Source organism: Tympanuchus pallidicinctus, unplaced genomic scaffold, assembly GCF_026119805.1.
Source record: "Tympanuchus pallidicinctus isolate F22 unplaced genomic scaffold, pur_lepc_1.0 scaffold6, whole genome shotgun sequence".
In the NCBI taxonomy this organism is placed as follows: domain Eukaryota; kingdom Metazoa; phylum Chordata; class Aves; order Galliformes; family Phasianidae; genus Tympanuchus; species Tympanuchus pallidicinctus.
The window spans coordinates 1,605,196-1,625,640 of NW_026294780.1; the positions used below are offsets into that span (position 1 = coordinate 1,605,196).

A 20,445-nucleotide genomic window follows, 5' to 3' on the forward strand; every position below is an offset into this window, starting at 1 on the left:
AATGCAAATGTTTTTTGAAAATGAGTGTGACAGCAAATAAATTTTCAAACAAAGGTGAAGGTGATTGCTGGTATGCTTTAAATAGGGAAAAACCAAAACTAAGCCAAAAAACACACTGGCTGCGAGTATCTCCCAAACAAGCATTACAGAACACTCAGCATTCAGGTTTCTCTTGAGCTTTAATTTAACTTGTTAAATCACTCTATGAAGAAAAAAACAAATTATATGAATTCTGCTCTATAATGACACAACCACAGTAGCATGATTAAAGTATCATAAAGATCCCCCAAACCTGCCATCCAGCCTCCTGTCCCCTTTGCTTTCCCCCACTTAGGACACCTTTTCTTTGGCTGGACTGAGCACCCACAGTGGGCATGTGATAGGACTCCTGTCCTTCGCAGCTCTCCAGCTCTCTTTTATAACATGCTCTCTGAAGTGAGAGTGTTCTGTTTATTAGGTATCTGAAGTCAGTGAAAAGTGAAGGAGGAACAAAGGAAATGGAATAGCAGATGATTTTATCTTAGTGTTGTGATTCTGAGCTGTTTCTGGACCTGCTGTAAATACTTAATTAAACAGTTCTTACCTAAGAACAGACACTGAACTGTAAGCACAATGTCTTCATACCTGTCAGTAAAACACTGAGAACATGATGGATAGGCAATAAGTAATGTACCATTGACTTTCTCAGTCATGTGTCTTGTGATGCCAGCAGGGTTATTTTTTACTATAGATTTTTCTTCTTCAGTTTATGCAGGTTGAAATAGAAGTTGTGTTTCTTTTAAGAATTTCTTCTTGGCTGGAGAACAGGTGTTGGTCTTGTGCAAAATCCAAGTTATGACTGGAGAAGGGATGCATGTGGACGGCTATTCTAATGACTCAGACAAACTTATCCAGAGACCGGAGCTCTGCATCGCCTCTGTATCATATGAGCTCCCTCCATCAGAGGTTGGTTGGTTGGTTTCTTTTCATGCTCACAGTATTTATATGTTTTGAGAAATTAATATTTCCTACCTACATTTTTCAGTCTACTCTTTCAGAATTTTGTAATTTTAACTTCCTTCACAATCTGTAGGTCAGATTGCAATGAAGTAGCAATATGATCCTTTACTTGTATTTTACGGTAGGAGAGAGATCAAATTCAGCACAAATGAGAGATGTAACAGTGCCTAAGGTTAGGTTTTTCCTTTTGCAATTTTCCTTTTTAATTAGTTTTGATAATGAGAACAATCTTCTAAACTACCACAGACCCCTTATCCTCAGCCTTTTTCTTACCCTCAGAAAACTGCTGTCAGAAACCAAATGCTGAAATATTAGAGAATCACAGAATGGCCAGGGTTGGGAGGGACCTCAAGGATCATGAATTTCCAACCCTTCGGCCACATGCAGGGCCACCAACCTCCCCATTTAATACTAGACCAGGCTGCCCAGGGCCCCATCCAATCTGGCCTTGAACACCTTCAGGAACAGGGCATCCACAACCTCTCTGGGCAGCCTGTTCCAGCACCTCACCACTCTCATAGTAACGAACTTCCCCCTGACACCCAACCTAAATCTTCCCTCCCTCAACTTAAAACCATTTCCCCTTGTCCTGCTGTTATCAACCCCTTCAAAGAATTGATGTGTCCAGCATGCTTTGGTGGAATAATATAATATTTCAAATATTGATGTGTTCAGCATACTTTGGTGGAATAATATAAACTTCACGACTTCGTGCCTATACACAAGAATGCATCTCCTTTTTTTTTTTTTTTTTTTTTTTTTCTCCCATAGGAAGGAAATTTCTATGGGCATTTGTGTCTTTAGAATAGATAGTATCCCCCTGTACTAATCTTTCTGCCAACCATGTCTGTAAAGTACAGAAACGGTTTCATCTATTTTTACCATAGCAATGCACAAAGGCTCTATTCAAAGTTAAGTCCAGAACATAAGGACTTGTACAAATACATGAGGAGACGTAATCCTTTCTTGAAGGAGCATTTTTTCAGTTAAGCTTAAAACAAAACACAAAGCAAGCATGATATGTACTTAGACATTTTATATGGTTGCAGTAATTTTCAGGCTACCTGTTGGCATCATGTAATGGGAAGATAAGAAAATAATGAGATAAGAAACAAATTTTGGATGTTTCACTAATGAAAGGAGGCACTACTGTTTGATTTCTTGTAATGATTCTGTTATGAAATACACTGTGCTGAAAAGTCTGGATTCTCATGCACATCATTTAGGGAAACAGTGCAAGTGTTTGCATTGCCCTTTGTGCCAGCCTAGTCACAAATTGCATATATTCTAATTGTTCAGTTGTGATGTCCAAACTGTTAATACACTGCTATGACAGTACAAAATATTACTCTCCCTAAATTTGAAAAAATAACTGAAATGTCAGACATTACAAAATAACTAAATGCTAGGCTTGTTCTGTAGTATTTTCTCTTTTATGACATAAGTTTTTCAGCTGTTAGTACTTAGTGAAGATTTTGATATTGCATTTTGTTAAGGTTCTAAATAAAGCAAAATTTAAAAAGTAGTACAACCAAAAAAAGTCTCTAATGTGACATTCAGCTCATACAAATTGAAACAAATAGGAATAAAACGTATCATCTCTTCTGAAAATGCTAAAAAGTGCAAAGGGGCATTTTGAACACAGTTACTTTCCAGTGCTGCATTGTTTCTTACTCTGTTACGTACTGTATCTCATCAGTTATTGGTGATAGAGCATTACAGTTAATATGGGGACAGACAAAGATAAGAACAGCAATATACATATAGGAACAGGCAGAGTGAGGAGGGGGGAGCAAGAGTGGGCTGGAGCTCCTGGATCTCAGGGCTAACAGCAAGATGAAATTGTTCATATATTTTTTCTCTTTTCCTTAAAATTATCCACAGGCATATGTGGAAACAAAACTTTTTTAAGACAAGCTCTCCCATTTTACCTGTGCAGCTGATAGTGAGATTTCACACTGGCAACACAAATGTCAATTCCAGCTCATAATGAATTTGAATGTCAGAGAAGTTTTCCTTCTTTAAGCCTATCTAGTAGATAAAATGTTTAAGAGTAAAGAGCATAATCTTTCATTAACTACAAGAGAAGCAAAGTAAAAGAGAAGAACCTGTATAGTTATATTGGTTACATGGATTAACATTCCTTACTCTGGGGAGTGGTGCTGCACCCTGGTAGGAAAGGCACCGCTTTGTTCTACGGCAGTGATGTTGAAGTTTGAGGCTGCATGCCCACATTCTCTTATTTACAGTGGCAAAGTCAGATTTTACAAGAGATTGAAGATAGGCAGCTGTTACAACAGCTGTGATAGAGACATTACACAGACTTGGCAGGCTGTGGCTAATCACAGTGTGTGCAAACTTCATCTATAGATTAAGCCAGCATATGGAGAATATGCATCTCTTCAAACTGAATCCAAGCAATATTTATCTTTTTAGTGAGTTACTAAAAGTTAAGAAAGATAATGGTCAGTGTTTACATGGTAGTTCAACCGAATAGATATTTAAAATATTATATTCATGGCCTGAAGACTTTAAGCACATAGATGCAAGAAATCCATTCAGTGGAATAATGGAGGGAACTTTTAAAATGGTGCAAATCATATTTGACCTCATCAGTTTTAAAAAAAAAATAATTAGTCAAGCCATGAACATGTTCCAATATACAAACCTTGAGCATACTCTCTAACTTGTTAAATGGGAAAAACGTACATGCAGATGTACGTGAGATTGGAGGAGAATGCCTGAGAGAAAAAGTCCTTATTTTTCCAGTAGCCATGGTCCTCCCGGTTGCTGTATGGCCTTTTCTACAGTTTCAGCTTTCCTGAAAAAAAGGAAAGGGCAGACATGCTCCAGGATGGCCCTACCAGAGCTGGCACTCTCCTTCCATACAGGGTGGTCTTCACCTCAGCTGCATTTCCTTTTCTCTGGTGAAGTGCTGCTGTTGGAAACCAAGCATGGGAGGTTAATCTGTGAATGGAGAACTCTGCCGTGTGAGGGAGCTCCAGCATTGAGGCACTTTTTCATTGGTTGTAGGTGTCTGCTGAGCAGAAGGACCAGCTCAAGATGCCTACTGAGGTTATGCAAACTTTGAGTGAACTATGGTGATGCAATCTTTTCTTTCACATGCTTAAGTAAGGGCAGACCTTGTTCTCTCCACTGCATTTGAATATACCTTTCAAGTTAAAAATATGGCTGTAGCTTTGGGGGGGAGGGAGCATTATATTGGAAGTATAACAATGTTTTCACTCTCTTTTGGGCATTTCTTCTGATCGCTCTAGAGGAACAAGTGACCTTTACACTCAAATCCACCAATTAGAGCAGCAACCACGATGCCTTTGTGTGTTCTTGTTTTGTTTTGTCTTATGCTGTCATTCACTGTGCTGAATTAGCTTTCTTTTCAGAAGGACTTGGGCAATACTCCTGAATTTCTCCTGAAATTCTGATATACTGAAATTCTTATATAGGCAGGATGTTATAAGCTATGAGGGTTATGAGCTATGTTGTGAGCTATGAGGGTTGGTTTTTTTTGTAAGAAACACTATCAGAGGAAACTTTTTCTTTCTTTAAATTAAATATTTTAATTTACTGGATTACATTCAGCTTTGTTAGTATTGACAAGAAGGAAAAACCTTTGTCTGAACTTTAAATGAATGCTAAGTAATAATACATCTTTAGATTAATAATTGTCTTTCAGTTTCTTCTTGAAAAATACTGTGAAAAAGCAACAAAAAAAGGAAGAATATCACTGTGATAAGCTACTGAAACATCTTAGAACACCTGAATAAACTTTAAATGAAGTCTGAATTTTCAGCAGTTTTAAATGTGCTCTTGCACTCTCTAAATCAATTTGCAATTTCTCCTTTGAAAGCAGTGTAATTTTTTCTGTCAAATAAGTCACTACTAATTAAAAGACAAACAAACAAATGTAACTAATAAGACCAGTTTGGAGATCTGCTTTTAGATTTCTCAAATGCTTAATTTCAACGCTGCTGAAGTCAGTGAAGGCTTTCAGTTTTAACATGCACAGTATCAAAACATTTCAGTAACTTGGGAAACTTGGTCTGATTTTTACTTCTATTGTTTGCAAAGCTGACTGTCTGAAATACAAGGGTACAAGTAAATTGTTGGGTTGCAGGTAAGTAATTGTCAGAAGTCACAGCTTTAGATGTGGGACAGCTGATTTTGTAAGGACTGTGTTTGTAGCCAGGAATGAAACTGTCACTCTAAGAAAGAAAACAAAAGAAAAGGGAAAGAGCTTTACTTTTAGATTTTTATTTTATTTTTTTCAACAATGTCCTCTAAGCATGGTAAGAACCCCGATTCACAGCGAAGTTCAACACAGGAGTTTCTTGTTGAATGACTCCTGTTTGCAGAACAGGCTGCGAATCTGCTGTCACGTGTTTTCCTTGGAGAAACTCGTTTCCTTCCTGAGGAGGTCTGCAAGGTCAGGTAAATATCCGATCTTGGAAGCTGCCTCTGTCAGGGCTCTGAGTCATTATTTCTCTGAAAAAAATCGCAGAGAAATCCTCTCAAGAAACTCTGAAGTGCAGTGAAACACTTGGTCATGGGGAGCCATTTTAAACAGAATATGCTAAGTAAAAGAAAATTTTTCTGAAGCTCTGTTTTTTTTGTTCCCATATATGTGTAATTTCAGTATTTTTATTTTAAAGTCAGAATTTGTATACTGATTTTCAGTACTGTAAAATGGGACCAATCAGTCTGTTCCATCTTCTCCCTCCTTAGTTACCCAGCCATCTTCACTGAGCACAAAAGTGTTCGCTAGAAAGGCTGAGGCACTATATGCTCATAGTGGAGGCACAAGTCAGGTGCCTAAAATACAGTTTCCAAGCAGCCAAATCAGTTTATGTTCAGTGTCTGTGGGTCCACTATTTTTTTATAGTTAGTAAATAATTTTCTGGAAGTTTATCAAGTCGAAATGACGCAGTCAGATGTACTCTGTTGCTGGCACAAAGTAAAGACAAGAATCTTCCAGAGAAGGACTGGGTGAAGCTAATTGAATGGTCTCCAGGTTGGATAATAGGAAAAATTTCTTCTCAGAAAGAGTGGCAGTGCAGTGGCACAGGCTGCCCAGGAAAGTGGTGGACTCACCGTCCCTGGAGGTGTTCAAGAACCTTGTGGATGTGGCACTGAGGGACATGGTTAATGGTGTGATGGGTTGCTTTCTGGACTGGATGATCTTTGGAGCTCTTTTTCAATCGTAGTGATTCTGTGACTTCAAATAATATTCAAAGTAAGGAGGAGCAATTGCACATACAGCCCTTAACTGTGTATGAAATGAAATAATGTGATTTCTCTATGACCTGCTCTGTGAGGAATCATTTTCTTTATTACCACAGTCTACTGTAAAGTTGTACAGATGTGATTCTAGAGCTTGAATCAAACTTTCAGAATCTGAAGAAAGACAAAACTTTCTTTCCCCTTGTGATCAAAAAGTATTCTTGCCAATAAAAACAACAGTAGTGATTAAGAAAGCAAAATAATCTACAGAAATACAAAAGTGGTGTTATAACTATGTCTATACAAAGACTTCTTCAGTACAATTCCCTGCAGAAATTATGTTACTTACAGGATACTAGTCCTCTGGCAAAAGCTTCTAATTTGGTTGTGAAGCTGTGGCTTTTGTGAGGAGTAACAGTAGAAGAGCATATTTGGTCTTTGGAGGTATTGTTGCTGTCACCACTGCTGAAACACACTGCCCACTGCTTCACTGTGTCCACACGCAATGTCTGGTCTCCAGAAATGTTCAGCAAGTGACAAAAGGTGCCATTTTTTCCTCATGGAGGAATACAATTCCACACCTTTCCTTCATCCACACTTCCACCATTGTGTCATTTTGCTCCTTTGCTGCCATCTGTCACATAGCAACAACATGTAATGGGATATTTGTGGGAAGGTTCAACCTCAACTGCTGTACCAACATCTGCCTCTGGCATTGTGGGCCAACATAACAAAATAGGAGGCATTACTTTCAGAGCAGCTGTCGTGTTTATTTTTTGTTTACGTGCACAGCTTATGAATTAGTCCTTAAAATATGTTGAGATGGAACTCTCTGGTAATTCCCTTTTAACCATCAACCACTGTGGCGTCAAAAGCTGAACTGCAACAAGTATAGATGTGTCTGATTTTTTAAAACTCCTGTCACATCCTTTCCACTTTCTCACAGAGATCAAATGGACTTGAGAATTACGCTCACTAAAACAGGGCTGTTCTAAACTAAAAAAGAGCAAATTCCAAAGCACATCAGAGCTAATTTGCCATTGTTTTCACCATACACCATAATGAACCCTCATCAAATGAATGCAGCTGCTATGTTGCTGTATCCAAAATAATGTAATTAAATTGCTGCTTGGGGAATTTTGGAATATAAATTTGGCAGAGACTCATTATTGGCAATTCGACAGTGAAGCATTAATATAATCTTATCCAGAGAGGTGATCCTGTGTTCTGTCATTCTAAGAGAGGAGAGAGAAGAAACAGGATCAGAATGACAAATGAGCAGACAGAAATCTGAAACATGAAACCACAAGAACTTAAGGCTAATCCAAGCCATGCTGGAAAGCCTACTGGGAAGGAAAGGGGAGGACAGGATGAGAAACCTTGGATGGGTTATATTGGAAAAATTTTCCACTGTGCTCCAATGTGAAGAGGTCAACAAGGAAGGACCGTCCACCAAAGGAGTCTGCAGGAGGGACAGCCTAGCCACCAGCTTGATGGTAATTTAAATTATGTCCATCAAGATGAAAGCAGCTTGGTCTCTTGGATGATGAATTCTCTTAGAGCTGTCAGGACTGAGGTTGGCACATAGAGATACGCTGTGCAGCTCAAACATCTATAACACTTCCAAGAGGAATATTTGCTGAATATACCAACATAGTCTTTGCTTGGGATGTTCAAAATCAAGCAGATACTGAAGTGCCAAGAGTTACGATGAAATGACTAGTACAACCATTTTCTTGGTTATTAGACTGTAAAACTAAAACAGATGTCATCATGTCTCATCAGAAAATAGGTTTTACTTCTAATTTTTGTTAAAAGGAAACTTAACTTGTAAACTCAGGGGAAAGGAATTTGCATAGGGATCGAATCAGAGCCTTTAAATGTTTATGTTTAATAAGCCTTAGTATGCCCACTCTAATTAAGTGTATATGAAATATTACAGCTTAAAGAGTACTTTAGTTTAACAGCTCTGTTTCTGTCCTTTACATAGTAAGAATAGCTCCTGAGATTATGTTTCCAATATGAATATTCAGTATGATGAATCCGAATTGGATAGCCATGAATATTTAACATTACTCATTCCCAAAGGTGTTACCTAACTCTTCAGCTCAGGGACAGCTGATCAAATGAAGCCAACACAGTCCTTCAGATTATCTTCAAACAAAGTTCTTCACATTATCTTCTCATTTATTATTTTTTGTATTCCTTAGAGCATAACAATTAATGCGAAAGTTGCAATAACAGCAGCTGACAGCAAAAGACAGAAAAAGGGGAGGAAAAACTAAGCAAATTCTAAGGCTTTTGATGAAATACATTATTCGCTAAAGAAAGAAAAGTTTGGAGATCAAATGTTGAGATTAGAGATTGTCACGTTCAACAGCAAAGATCACAGAACATACTTGATATGGAAAGACCATTAGAAAAAGTTCAGAGGTAGGCGTGAATTGCTGTTATGCTTCTGCTCAGAGAAAAAAAAAATAGTTACTAGAGCTAACATTTGGCCTCAAGGTAAGTATTCTAGCCACATAACTCTGCTGTAGCAACCCACTGATGTCTCCTGAATTTGAACTGCCAGAAGGGGAAGTGAAAAGAGAAATAGGCAGGGCGGGATTTGTAGGTCAGTCACGGATTTCATGTAATTCATTTGTTTATGTAGCTTTGCAAACCCAGAGCTGTCTGAGATTTAGAAAAACAAATATTCATGTCTTCTCAGAGGTTTGCCAAATGACAGAGTGCTGGCAGTCTTAGTGAGAGACTGAATTCATTTGCTGCCATGTTGTTTTAGCTCACAATAGGCTTTACGGTTATCCTGGTTTACATATGTAATACCTTCTACACTGCTGAAGGCAATAGGGTGCCTCTGTCTTATGCCATAGCAAAAACAAACTGGTGCAGCAGTTGCCTAACAACTCCACTGGGATTTTTTAGCATTACTGGATGATGACTTTGATTTTGGCTTGTCTGCTCAGGTTAATTGGCTGATGTAAAGTTCTGCAGCAATGAGAAAATTCTGGCATAATCCTGAGCTTATTGGAAGGATCTGACAGGCTTTCTCCTACAGTTTAATCAATAGAGTTGGGTGATGTTTTTAGTGACTGCAAGTTCATTGTAGATGAGGTTTTGATCTTAAAGCTATTCCCACTTTTGCATAAAACTGAAAAACAGACTTGGGATGAGGAAAAAATAGCCTGAAGATAAATTCTAGTCATGTCACCTTTCTTTAAGCCAGTGATTTAAGGATTAGAGAATCTGACTAAGTGTCTTTGAAATCATACCTCCCTGTGCAAAAGAGCAGTGTCTCTCAGGAGAAAGTCAGAGGGTATTTGGAGTGGGATTTTCTCATTCTTTCTTCACTGTACTTTGTTTAATTCACGTGGATAGTAGAAAACTATAGCAGGGAGAGGGAGGTGATTAATGCCCCTCCACTCAGCTCTTGTGAGGCCCCATCTGGAGTATTGTGTCCAGACCTGAGAACCCTAGCACAAGAAATATGTGGAACTCTCGGAATGGGTCCAGCAGAAGTCCACTAAGGTGATCAGGGAGCTGGAGCATCTCTCCTATATGGAAAGGTTGAGGGAACTGGTATTTTTTAGCTTAGAGAACAGAAGGCACTGGGGAGACTTCATTGTGGCCTTCCAGTACTTGAAGCAGGAGGGGGAATGACTATTTACATGGGTTGACAGTGATAGGACAAGGGGGAATGGGTTTAAACTGAGACAGGGGAGGTTCAGGTTAGATATTAGGAGGAAGTTTTTCACTCAGAGGGTGGTGACACACTGGAACAGGTTGCCCAAGGAGGCTGTGGATGCCCCATCCCTGGAGGCATTCAAGGCCAGGCTGGATGTGGTTCTGGGCAGCCTGGTCTGGTAGTTGGTGACCCTGCACATAGCAGGGGGTTGAAACTACATGATCATTGTGGTACTTTTCAACCCAGGCCATTCTGTGATTCTATGAAAACAACTCTTTCTCTGATTCTTTTTCTCAGTAAACCACAATAATATAGTTTGTTCCTTCTCCTGTGAATGAAGACTCTTCTGTCCAGCCAGCCAAAGGCAATGGGTTCTACCATCCTCTAGATCCAGCCTGATGTCCTGACTGCTTTGGTCTATATGCTACCCATGTGCACAGCCTTGACACGACAGCAGTGAAACAGTTTTAACAGGAAAGAAGTCCTTGGACATATTTGTCCTCTTGTATGGTTATCCAGCAGACAGGAGGTTTGGTCTTTAGAAAACAAAGGTATCTAGGTCAGTTTTGTTCTTTTCCCAGTTTATTAGGAACAGGACCAAAATAAAACAGTCACAAACCTACATAAGGCAGAATAAGGTAATATTCAGTAGGACAGTGGTTATGCTTGCCCTGCGTGAAGCTAAGACAGAAGTCTGCTAAGACAGCAGAGGCTCCTCGCTATATGCTGTTTTATGTACTCCTTTACATTCTTCAAAGGAACTGTACATTAGGAGAACACTGACTTTTTTATTTATTTATTTTTGGCACAATGAATCTACAGACTTCTTAGATGAGGTTCAGCTAATTTACACACTAGCGGTAGTGAGCTGATATTTCCTTCAATGCTGAGACTTGGCAGCAAGGACCAGAAGGAAGTGTTTCAATCCAATATAAAAGAGAATAGCAAAAGGGAAAAATGATACTTCCTATTTATTATGTGTGGAGAATAATATATGAGAAATAATTTCCACCCATTAAAATGTCCTTTTGTTCTTACAGCCTGTTTTGGAATTTACAGGCACTCCACTTTGGATCATTGTAATATCTTTGCAAGAGGACATTTTTTTCTCACGTCTGTAGCTTGCCTCTGCATCTGATGCAAACTGCTTACATTTGAAGCTCACTAAGAAGGATGCATTACTAAAGAGTAAAGGTCAAAGTTTGGGCTATTTTAGCCCAGCTATTGCTGCTGGATTTTAGGATAGTGCTAGTCATTTTGGGATACCTTCATCTTCAATCAGATGACCAGCTGTAATTCAGAAAGAGCACTAATGAACCAAATTCTGTGAACACAGGTATTTAAATCAGCTTTCTTTGATTTTTGCAAATCCCACAGTTAAATGCCGGACTGAGAAGTTGCCTAAGCTTATCACAAAATGTAAGGAAAAAATTTCAGTGTTGAGCTAGCAGCTTTTTAGGCTGTTGCATGAATTACCACTCTGATTAATGACTGGTATCTTTCTGCACTGCAAATCATAAATAACTGGAAAAGAAAGAAGGAAAGATTATGCATTGTTCTTTTTTTCTACAACATCAATAATAAGCAGTGTTTCGTTAGTTCATATAAGAGAGGATTTTTTTTTACTGAAATTTTTTTTTTTTACTGGCTTCTCTGGACAATTTTGTCCTACAAAGCTTTAGAAAACCATACTAGCAACTCACCCTACAAGTGTATTCAGGACTCAGACCAATGAGTGCCTTCTGTTGTTTGTGAACCACCCAGTGTGGAAGAGCCGAGTTGCTCAAAGGCTATTTTGTTAGAGGCATTGCATATCTGATTTGGAAACTCTAGCATAGTGTGCAGTTTGACCACAGAAGGGACTGGAAGAGAAGCTAACAAGTCCCATGAAACTCAATACACCACATGTGAAAAGGAAGAAGAGAGAGATTGTTGATTGCCAAGGTTGTAAAAACAATCAAGAAATGGCAGTAGCTTATGTGCTAATGTCTTGGGAAAAGGTTGATTTTCATCCACTAATTTTTGATATAGCTTTGGAACAATAATCAAGCAATAAATCTCAAAAGAGCAGTACTCTTAGAGGGGTTTCTGCAGTCGCAGGTTCATTGCAGCAGGCTTCTACATCCAGAAGCGTACAAGTTTCTTTACCAGCCTGTGGGGAGCAATCCTAGGAATTGAAATTATCCAAAGAATAAGCAACACGGAAAAACTTGTGTTTCTGATTTGTTCAGATATTTACTTGATTTTGCTTCATTAAAACTAACCACTGTTATAATGAACTTCTTCTTCTGAGAAGCATGGGAGTCTAGTTTCTACAAGCATTTTCATCCAAAATGCTACTATTCTACTTTCTGTGGCTTAGTTAGAATGGACTTCTTTCTGATATTCTTGTAGACAGCTGATGGCAGCAAAAAGCATTTATCCTTCTCAGGAAAATAAGACCTTACTGATTTATGTGGAATTTCTTAATGATCAGTAGGCTGTAGTGCTAGTTTTTACCCAACTTTCTGGCAGATTTTAGCTTGTATACTAATAGCGCATCTTTTCTGTGGCAACTCTGCATCTGATCACCAAGGATGTTCTCTTTTAGCTTTGTCCATTATGTTTAAGTGGAATTCATGGGAGAGATGGGATGAAGAAATCTCTTGTGGTTCCATGACTCTGGCTAAAGCTAAGTACAGGTACATATATATTATTATTACATATATTTCATATTCTTGTCCCTGGCAAGTTTGTAATATAAAACTTACATAAACACATGCTTTCTAGGGCAAGTACTCTCCTTCTGGCTAGAAAAGTTGTCCAAGGAAATTTTAAAGACTACAAAAGAGTGCCCAGAGTTTTCATATGGAGTCTCCAATGGATCATATGCTTCTAATTTGTCTGTTTTCATGTGAAGTCCTAAGCATCTTTGGGATTTCCAGCTATCACCACCCAGGCGCGTGCATGATGCTCTTTATTCAAGCACAGAAATTCTGATGCTATCAGGACATGCTGACCTTCCTGAACATGAGCTATACTATTTGTTGATTGTCAGCTGCATAATAAGCCTTCAGTAGGTCCACAAGAAGGATCAAATGCTGCTCAGGTGGCCCCTGCAAGTCAAATGATTCCTGTGTGCCCTAAATATAAAAAATGTAGTAAATATAAAGCAAATGTTCACAGCCTTTTGATCAGGGAAATCTGCCTAGAAATACTAGAGCCCTTTCCTATCTAATACAAACTTCTTGCCTCCCTGTATGATCTATGTGATATGCAGACATAGGTGGAAATGAAAAGAACATCAGCTTTCTATCTACAAAGAGCTTTTTCCATTGTGAGAATAGCCCATTTTACTTTGACTGACCCACTTAACAACACTACGTGTTGATAGTTTCTTGTCGGGGAAATACCTCAAATAAGTATGTAAGTTTTATCTAAATACATTGCATGCATATTGGTTATATTGGTTTTGAAAGAAAAAGAATGAGTGTGAGGTGCAAAAAAAAAAACAAACCTGTCACCAAGCTATGGTAGTGCATCTGTTTTTTATTTAATTCATTTGAACTAGTAGCCTATGAGGTTATGATGACAAGAGTTGGAAAATATGTTGAGTCCTTCTGCTAATGATTCCAATTCACACAATACTGTTTTGGTAGAAATTTGAATTTATAGAATGACTTTTTTACTATATCCACTTATTTTATTTCAGGTCATAGAGTCACAACATACATGAAATGAGGAGTATCTGCTTCAAAGAGCAGAAATTATGTCTTATGAATTCTCTTACTTTTGAATAGCCTAATGCATTTTTGTTTTATGAGAGGATAGTTGGCATGTCTCTGAAATTCATGATTCTAATCAGTTTCAAAATGCTTCAGGGGAAGGTGGGCCTATTAGATTTTTATTGATTTCTTATTCTTGAGCACATGAAGGTTTATGGTCTCAGTACTGTCGATCTCACTGAAAATTCTAACCTGCTATTTGATTGCTTAATCTGGTAGCATACAAATTAAATATTGAAAGTCTGCTTCTAATGTTTAAATGCTACATAAGTATTTCAGGGCAGATTTGTTTTTTGCTCAGTCAACTTCATAAAATTAAAAAACAGAGAGGGAGAGGAAGGAATAGAAACCAGCATAGCAAACATTTGAAAAGTGAGTATATAAAAGCCCTGTTAAAGGCCCCAGTCCTGCACAAGATAATTTTGCTGTTGATTTAAATGGGAGCAAGAATTTGCCCTTTAGCAGAATGAGCGCTTACAAGATACAGGACTGTCATTATGTAAAATGGTACTGTATACTTGCTGTTTTTTTCATATCATGGAAAAGACCCAAGAAACAAAGACCCCCAGGCTAGCATTTAATGTCTAAAATAAGTTTTGTAAACCTCTTATTTTTATTGGCAGCCTGCAGTCTGTTGCAGATGACAAAAAAAAGGGGGGAAGGGAGTCTGCAGGGAGGTAAAACATGAGTTTTTCATGTCTAGGGATTTGGCAGAGAATGAACACAAGATTGTCAATTAAGCATCTGATGTACAATAGGTGATTTCACAAAGCACCTTCGCAATTTGGCTGCCTTGTTTGGAAGAGGCATAGGGATTAATGGGCCCACAGTGGATTACTTAACATCACCCTATAGAAACCTGCCTCTGTAGGTCAAATCTGAAGTTAATTCTCAGTAAGAGTTGCAGTTCCTTTTGTGTAATTCTGAGAGTACAGCAGGGGATGTCTACTTCAACTCAATACCTACTTCAGTCTGTTAGTATTGCTGTGAAATATGTTTGCTGCTCTGAAATACACTGAAGAACTCAATGAACAACAATTTGACTCTCAGTAAGAGACATTAAATTTAATTCATCTGCAAAAAATCTCTGGCAGCAGAATTACCATATTGAATACAACTGTAAAAACTATGTGTTATAGTTAGGCGGACAGAAATAGTATTATATTACTCTTTTTGATTATAATTCCTTACAAAGTATTATCCTTTTTTCTTTTTTTTTTTTTTGTTTTAATAATCCATTTTTATTGGGGTGCTTCAGGTTATGTACCTGTTCTTTAAAAGGTAACATCATTCCTTATTCAAGGCTTGTTGGCTTAAATGGAAAAGGCCCAAGCTGAGCTCAGTGACTGCTGAACAAATTCTGCAGGGAATCAATGGCTAAACACACACAAAATTTAGAGGGATTAATTTGGGTGGTTTGTCTTCATCTTGAGTAGTAAAGTCCCAGGTGAGATCCAGGCAGTCAAGGGCTATGTACAAACCATTTAAGAACACTGCAACAAAACCTACATGCTTAGGCTGAACACTTAATTGAGCAATGAAATGCCCATCTACCATGAACATTGTCCTGTGAATTAGGTATCTGACTTTTATTTATTGATGAACTCCTCTACAAGCCTGAATAATATCATTGTATTTTGCTTTTCTCTTGTATTTTTTGTCTCATTCCATGCAAAATATGTCTTGAGTAGTTCATGTTGAAATGTTTAAAACACTGGGATTTTCTAAGATTTTTTTGTTTGATTGGGAGAAAAAAACTCTTCCAGCTTACTCTTTGTTCTGTATTTCATTCACCTATTTTATTTAAATTTTACAAGATGGATTTCATGCCTGCTCTGGTTTTTCAAAGATCCATGGGTACTCTACCATATGTAGATGACTGAGGGCCCAGTTCTAAAGATTAGGTCTTCATAGATATGATTCTACAGTGGGCCATGAAACAGTATGTGTGTTTAATCCTGGTGTGCAGTTGCTTGCAGGATCATGCTCTCATATATGAATATTTAATTCAGTTATGTTTGATGCAAGTGTTACACTTCTTAATCGTGTTTTGTAACTGACAACCAGTAAGCTTTACAAAAAGATTATTTTCTCTCTTGTAAGCATTGGCAGAAGGTGTTGTGGTTAACAAAAAAACATATTCAGAGACAAAATAATTTAAAACCAAAACAACAAAAAAACTGCTACTAATTTTATACTTTCAGGTAGTTCCTTCCATGGCATAATTAGACCTGAGAAGGGATCTCTTACATTATGGAGAACCTACCCAATACAGCCTTATAGTGCTTATTTCTTGCTCATCACAATCAAACATGAAAGGCAGCTTATTGCTACGGTGCAAATATAACAATTTCAGAATTAGAGCTGTATTCCTTAAAAGAACATTCTTTGAGGATTGTGCTGAAACAACAAAAATTATCAGCTGTTCAGTCTTAGGAATTTGCTTGCCAGTTTCCTTAAAGAAGAAAAAGACAACCCCAGTAGTGAAGTTTTCAGTCTGTCTCCACTCAGACTTGCCATTTTGGGTATGGACAAGTGATACGGGATCATCACCTGAAAGACGTCAGAGCAGTCCAATGCATGTTGCATACACATAAAAGTGACTGTGCACTCTGTGGTATATTTGACAGACAGCATTTAAATGCTCCTCATATTATCTAAATATAAAATACAGAAGCTTTCTAGGAAGTGAGTTATGAATGGTAAAAAAATAATACAACCCCACATACATGAGTGTATATGGTACATAGTGATCTGTTGTTGTTTCCAGTGGCGCTATTTGCAAGAGTAAGGATGATTCATATGAAGGCTCATGGGATCAAGGTCATGGCTGCTGTTCCGAAGACTAAGCAGCATTAGGGATGGCCCCTCTTCCACTAGCTGTGATCATTTCCTTGTTCCTCTGAGTTGCCATCAAAGGTTGCAGAACAGATCACAAAGATACATGTTTTGTACCTTGCAATGGATTACACCTTAAAAGAAACCTCAGTCATTCAACTTCTGGAGAATTCTGGAGACCGAAAAATAATTTGGACACTGACAGGTCCAGAGCTACGATCTCTTGATTTTCATCTGGATTTTTAAAATAAACTTTGAAGTTGATAGAATAGGAAAAAGCTTTGTTCGAACTTCAAAGAAAACCACAAAATCGAACAGGAGCAATGTGACACTGCAGAACCTCCCAGTGTTGTTCCATTGCTTCCATTGTACTCTTCTCCTGAAGCACTTCAAAATCATATCTATTCTTATAATTTCTGTGAGTATACCCTCTGTTTCTCACACCCATAGTCCTTGCCAAGCCTTGAGGATGGAACCTGGTTTTCTTTCTTTTGTCAATAGGGAGGTAAGAGTACTGTGCTCATAGATTAAATTGTAAACAGTGCTGCTTCAAATAACTGGGGAAAAAAAATATCTGAAGTCCTGTCTGGGTTTCAGATTTGGATAACCTGTTTTATTTCAAAACTTTCAAGCAAACAAAGAATCTGAACAAATGTTTTCTTTCTAATTGTGCTAGATAGAAGTATCCTAAAAGTCTGACAAAGCATTATGTGTTAGTGGAGCAAATAGAGCAACCTGAAACTGCAAACAGTGAATACTGCAGTGTAACTTTTAACAGAAAATGTCAGTGTAGAGCACAGGCAGACTAGATAAGCTTTATTTTTGATCAAGAGCCAAAAGCATCAGGAAAATAACGACATTACTGTAGTATCCTTTTTTTTTTTCTTTTTTTCTTTTTTTTTTTTCCCTCCATAGAGAACATGAGATAAGCATTGGAGGCAGTTGCTATTATAATAACACTACAGTTGCAGAATTATAATTAAATTACTTTCATCTGGTTAAAACAAAGCTAAGACTAAATGAAATAAAATCATACACGCTCCTCCCATCTTTACCCTGAATATTTCACAAATTATCTTCTATCATCTGTTGTCTTATATTCTATTCCATTTTTCTCTCTACAAGAAAAATAACCTTTAAATATAGTCCAATGTTTGCATACAGGGCTGCTTTTAATGCTATAATTTAGTTCAGCAGTTTACTATCATTAAAGAACTAGAAACTGAATCTCCTCTCACTTGCATACATGAATAGGCCACAAAGATTCAATTTTCATTCTGGCTTAATATTTTGAATAGAGAGACTTATTTCCCTTTTATCTCTTATCTCTTATCTTCCCTCTCCCCCCCCTCCCCAATATAATGCTGTTTTTAATACAGTTGCTGTGGAGAAATTCAGAAATATCTGTAGGGAAAGAGAAAAGAAGAAGCACCCCAAAAACTTTCAAAAATGATTAGGGAAAATTGCTTGTTGAAAGTTTGCAACTATTTCTATAAGTGAACATACATGTAAGGGGATTTTATGAAAGAGGCCGATAGGAACTGCACGCTCAAGTTGTAGGCATGTTCCCTCTTCTCATACTTCTGTTCCTTAGGTGATGCAGGCATCCTGTGTCAATAGCTGCAGCTATTTCCTCATCTCCCCCATGTATCTGCTGCTCTGTTTAAAACTCCATAGGAGAGTATGCATCCATGAAATTTATTTGTAACATTTTTGACACTTTGACCTGTAATGACATTTATGGGGCTTGGCAGCTTATCTCTGAGAGCTATAGCTCAGCACCTAGTACACTCAGTTAGTGCTTCTCATCAGCTTGCTTGGTTTTACAGCATTGCCATTGAGATCAGCCAGGAACAAGCTCAGAGGGGGAAGGAGCTGGGGGAGAAACAAACACTGCCTGAAACAAGGATAAAAATCTCTGGGGTCTGAAGAAACTCAGCGCTCCAGTTTTCAAATACAAATCCATTTCTCACATTTAGTCCCCTTAGCTAGAACAAAGCTTGGTAATTCAGGGCAAGGTCACTTCAGGCTTTGAGCTTCCTAGGCAATGAAGACTGTATTTTGTTTATTCAGAATATTAGTCGTATATGAAGGAATTCAAAATAGCATTAATAAAAGGGGATAGTAGTACTTTATTTTTAGCACTAGTTTTTTGTTTTACATTTAAACAGCACCTACTTCTGATTTGTGATAAGACTCTGCTACGAGAGACAGGAAAAAAAAAAAAAGCATAGAATGTCTGTTAATTTCATGACTTTTTTAACTTAGGAACATTTGCTATACTCCTCCAATTGTAAATGATTGTGTTGTTGTTTTTAAATACACTCTATCATATTTACATATAGAGCTCATAAATTACTTTAATTTTGCTCAACTGTCACTCATCAGCAATCAGTTGGTTATCTACAGGTTACAGCTAATAATCATTATTTACATTTTAGCCTATATTCTTCACTGTTTAAGCAAAGTAATATATGAATAAATGTCCCTGAAGAAAATTTTTACTGCTTGACTCTGCCTTTAATTACTACGAATTTATTTTAACTTCACAGTTATTCACTAGTGACATTTTATTTGCAGTATAATGTCTTATGCAGTATGGGAGGGAAGGAAAGGATTTTCTAGCAGCTTATAATTTGGAGTTTGGCTTTTCCAAACTCATTATCTGAAAAATGATTATTTTTTTTTGCTGTATATTTGCTTAGTTTTGTATAGTTGGAAGTTTAAGGACAGTCGAATGTTGTAGAATTGGCATAGTTCAGATAGGTAGCTGTCTGCATACTTACGACATTGATATCCTGTTCCTGTCAGTTCATGGTTAGCCCTGAAGTGATCAGGAAGTTGCACTCGATCTCTGTAGGTCCCTTCCTTTCCTTTCCCTTCCCTTCAAATTTATCCTGTTTTCCTCCATGCTCAGTGATTCCGTTTTCTTTTCTTGCAGAACTTCTTTGAAATTCCATAGGCCTTGTCCCATCCTCATGCTGTAGGCTGAGCAGGAAGCAGTGCAACTCAGGGGGTCTTCCAAAATAGCAGCATGATTCTGGCAAACCAGTAGCTCCTACAAATCAGCTCTATTCATACCACAGTGAGGTTTCACTTCACTACCCAACAGTCAATTTTAATGAACTTTGTAGGACATCAGCATTATCCAAGACTTGTCTCTTATTTTTTAAAGCTAGGTGGTTAGTTTGGAAGCTGCTGGGGAAGTGGCAGATAGCAGCAGGCAGCCAAGTCAAAGATGAAAGGATGATTTAAATGAAAAACTGTTGGAAACAAAACAGAGTATTGGGAAATGCTATTAACATGACTGCAGGACAGACACCTGATGAAGCCCTGCTCTCCAGAAATGTTAAAAAGCTACTTTTTCACTCCCTGTTCTTCCCTGCTTCCAAGCACAACCCTACACAGTTGGTCAGACCAGAGTTTTGCAGAGATTAGCTACTTTATTTGCTGAACTTCTCAGTGGCGCTGATACTTGCGGAGAAACATATTCTGAGCATATTCACATTCTACAAGTACAATTTGTTTGTCTAGAAATACAAAGAAGCCATAACATTCAAATATGATATTCTTGACTAGCTGAAATCTGACTGACTCCTTGCTTGTGGGGCTAGAGGCAAGATGCTTTGTGTGACAAAGCATTTGGATGCTACAATGGGGAATGCATACCAGCTGTCTTGAGCTTAAGTAGGATTTCAGAGTTATTCAAGAGCTGGGTTGCCTAAATGTAATACTTCATGGGGGCCTCATTTTTCTGTTATCTTTTGAAATCCATGCCTTGTAAAAGTGTCCTTCAAATCTGAGGTAACTAGAAAAGCAAATCAGTAAAGTCTCTGACTAAATATATCTTAATTTTCAGAACTATAATAATGTCAACAAGTGTAAGTCTTAAGAAAACACTGTGGGTTTCCCCTACAT

General features: G+C 37.8%; 1 protein-coding gene across 6 annotated transcripts in view; it reads left to right on the top strand.

Annotated features, from left to right (window-relative positions):
• Nucleotides 1-20,445, top strand: part of MID1 (midline 1) — a 235,045-nt gene that overhangs the window by 153,008 nt on the left and 61,592 nt on the right. The window lies entirely within an intron of this gene.